At 30.7% G+C, this 3931-nt stretch overlaps 1 non-coding gene across 1 annotated transcript; it reads left to right on the top strand.

The window, feature by feature from the left end:
- Window positions 1-2121: 2121 nt before the first annotated feature.
- On the top strand, window positions 2122-2318 carry LOC112504990. The gene has a single exon (XR_003068305.1). It is a non-coding gene; the product is annotated as a U2 spliceosomal RNA (small nuclear RNA).
- The last annotated feature ends 1613 nt before the right edge of the window (window positions 2319-3931 follow it).

Genomic DNA, 3931 nt, shown 5'->3' with positions numbered 1-3931 from the left:
AATTGATCAACCTCACATATCCTAATTAGTTAATAATTTTTCAAAATTATAACTGATAATTAAATTAAATTTTTTATTAAAATATTTAACACAAATTTATCATCCATGAAACAAATAAGTATAACTTTAATTTTTATGTAACTCACATAAACATTTTTAGAATTGTTAGCAGGGTGTCCTTCTGTTACAGGGTTAATTAAATTGTATCAATTCATGGAGTTTGCCTCATAAGGTTGTTTTATTTTAGATGACCGTCTTTGAAATCTATACCGTTTGTGGAATCAAAACAAACTAAATGGTAAAACTTATAGTGCAAATATAAAAGTGAAACCATGGAATCAAATCATGGAGTTTGCCTCATAAGACTGTCTTATTTTGGATGACCGTCTTTGAAATCTATACCATGGGTGGAATCAAAACCAACTAAATGGTAAAAATTATAGTGCAAATATAAAAGTGAAACCAAGGATGATTATTCCTGCACCCGCCGCCGTCCGGCCCGCGTCCCTGAAAGCCCTCCCGGGGGCCTAGCCCTCTTTCTTCGAGTCAGCAAGCTCCGAATCCCGTTTGTTCCTCAACATGAGGTTTGAGTGTTTTTCAAATCTGAAATAAGGTTGACTTTCATCATCTCACATTGTTAGACAAATGATAGTTTGGAAGAAAATGATGAATGTATAAATGTGAGATAGAGTTTTGAAATCTATAGCCATGGTTGAAATTAAAACCAACCAATTGGTAAAAGATTTATGCAAAACGAATGCAAATAATACATTTTTTTTCTAAACAAAATTTGTTATTATTGCAGTACTTATAATAACAAATGTAGTCCAAGTATCTATTATATCACTTAAATATATAATGTAAGTGTTGACTTAATGACGTGCTTTCATCTTATGTTAGTATCCTTCGAATCGTGATTTACGGTGTTGGACGAGGCGTTATAAATATTAACACGATCCCGAGTTTTCAGACACCCTTAATTCTTTGATCCCAATTCAATTGTTGTTTATGCCCTACTTCTTCCCCTTCCCTTTAGTAGATATAGGAATCCCGTTGGAAAGATATCACACTTCCACTCGAGTCGAGGATTTTACATTTTTCTTAAACTGAGTTTTGATCACCGAGCAAACCAAGAGGTATTGATGTGAAATCAAGAGAATTGAGTACTGAGGTATTGATGAGAATTGTGGTTGAGTTTGTGATATCCCATATTGGTGAGAGATTGAAAGATTGGAATAAGAAGGTATGTATAAGTAAGAAGGATGAGATTCATTGTGTCAACTCTTGAGACTTGATAATAAAGTTATCTTACTTGGATGACCCGATTTTTATGTCATTTCTTTTATATCAATTGACTTTAAAATAACAATGAAATGTAGTAATTTGACTTTACTATATATTTTATATTATAAAGTTGAATTAATAACTTTAAAATAATATAACGAACAATTTATTGATTGTTTTAGTTTGTTATAATTAAAATTGAATCTATGATAACTTTTTTAGATTAACTAAACTTGATTATATGATTATAAGTAAAATAAAATAAAATAAACCTATATGTAAAGAATTTACATGTTAACGTATTGCCGCAAATTCATGACAATAGTTATATATCTATAATCTATATTTTTATATATTTATTTTTTATCTATATAAAAGCAACAACCATGGATAATCAGGTGACAACTTCTAAGCGATATAAATCATTTTTTTTCCTCACATTATTGTTTGCATCCCACATTGGATCAAAGAAGAAAGAGTCATGTGAGAGGAGGATACAAAAAGATAAAAGCCAACATTTTTCTCAATATTGTTTGCATAATTGCATCCCGCATAGCATGATGGAGTGAAATTGGCAAGATGAAGATTACTACAAAACACAAATTACTAAAAATGGAACAAACATATTTTTCTCGGATGTCGACCTTTTGCTTAAGATCAAATGTAGTATATGTTTTTAGTTTAACATATCTATCCCGAATCTCAGGTTTTTTTTTTTGTTTATATCAAGTATATTATATGTTTTTAGTTTGATATCTAATATATGAGTTTTCAACTTGCTTGGTATTTTATTTTGTATATGAGAATGCCCATTATACTACTTGATGATGTAGTTATTTATCTGTCGTCTTGGTGTTACGATAAAGTGCAGTATTTGTTTTTATCAGTTTAATATATGATATGTGGGTCATCGACCCCACTTGATATTAATTTTATTTTTTATGAGAAAAAATTCATTATCATAGCTTGGTGATGTGGTTTTTCATGCATCGCCTTGAACTTCCACTACTGTTGCTACAACTTACGCACTCCTCTAATTTGCACTTGAAATATTATAGAACGTTTCTTTTTCATAACTTCAAATGAGATTTCAATTAAATTTGTTACAAAATGAACATCATGATTTTGTCACCTTATATGAGATTTCAGTTAGAATTGTGACTTATAATTAAACAAACCACTAACATTAGTCAAACATTTGTAGAGTACTTTGTAACCAGGGCCGTCACTAGGGGAGGGTGGGCCGAGCGTACGCCCAGGGCCCATAAAAATTAGGGGCCCAATTTTTTTTAATATATAAAATAGTAGTTCAAAAAAATTAGTAAATATAAGACACATAAAAAAATTAGTATCTAATATGACAAGAAAAGATTTTGGTACTACATTAATTATTAAAGACCTAAACATGTATGAATTAAATATATTGGAGAAAAAAAATACATAAAGAGGTTAATCTGTCGTTCATTATATAATATTATTTAATGTTTTTCTAAGTTTTTTTTTATTTAAAATCGACATCTAAAACTACTTGCTTCAAAAACTTTAATATTCTCTATAATTTATCTCCCGTCGACTCTATTGATTGTTCTATTCTCGTGTAAATTCTATTTTTATATTAGAATATGATAGATTTTCTTGTGACCATTAAAACAAATATCATATTAAGATTATATATCAAACTACGGTAGATTAGTAGTATTTTAGTTTCCATCTCATTCTTGTCCCATCTTGTTCTACCTATTTTGGTGGAACAAGAAAAAGCCTCTTTTGTCCCATGTCGCACCAAATGTAGGACAGTGAGTTTTTGTTCTGTCCCATGTTGCGCCAAATTTGGGATAGTGAGTTTTGTCTCGTCCTGTCCTATCGCGTCCCATATACCATACACAGGCTAAGTGTTTTAGTCATTTTACTTATTTAATTAATATTTTTGTTTGTAACAACTTTGAATGTATTTTGTACAAACATATAAAGTATTTAGTAGTAAAATGTAAACAAAAACAAAAAATGCATCTCATCGTCAACCACAAACCTTCTCTGGTAATCTTCTTTGGCCACTATTCCATCTTTCAACCACCACACATAAAAGTGCACTTACACACAACAGAACACATCAAATAAACCCTAATCACCATTTAACCTAAAATTGAGATGCTAATCACCAAAGCGGATCTACCTGTGTGTGCACCATTGACAAACAACCACGTTAAATCCATAAACGAACAAATGAAGTTGAGATCCTTGCACAAATCATTGGTGGTTTCCTTATGTTGTTCTTCCAAGTTCTCTTGATCACAACCATAGATGTTTCTCAGGTGTAATATGAATTACCAAAACTTTCTCCGATCACTATGGATCTCAGGGCCTATCTAAGTTAATAATTGTTAACAATTATTGCCTTGATCTAACAATATAGGAATCTATAAAGATATTCTATTTTTTCGTGCAAAACTGCAACCATAACCATATGTATATGCGATGTTTTTACTCTCAAATCAACAACCTTCTCGTTATATGTATTTCTTCACAAAAGATCCAAGTATGAGGGTTGGAATTTTGGGAGTTTCTTTATAACTCTCTTGAAAAGGGATAAAGTTAAGTTTGGGGTTCTCACACATAAAAAAGATGAAAAGCCCAAAATCATACAAAT

Source organism: Cynara cardunculus, unplaced genomic scaffold, assembly GCF_001531365.2.
Source record: "Cynara cardunculus var. scolymus isolate 2C unplaced genomic scaffold, CcrdV1 Un_Scaffold_7736, whole genome shotgun sequence".
NCBI classification, from domain to species: Eukaryota; Viridiplantae; Streptophyta; class Magnoliopsida; order Asterales; family Asteraceae; genus Cynara; species Cynara cardunculus.
The sequence above is the reverse complement of the archived record's forward strand: the minus strand, read 5'-3'. Positions and strand labels throughout refer to the sequence as shown.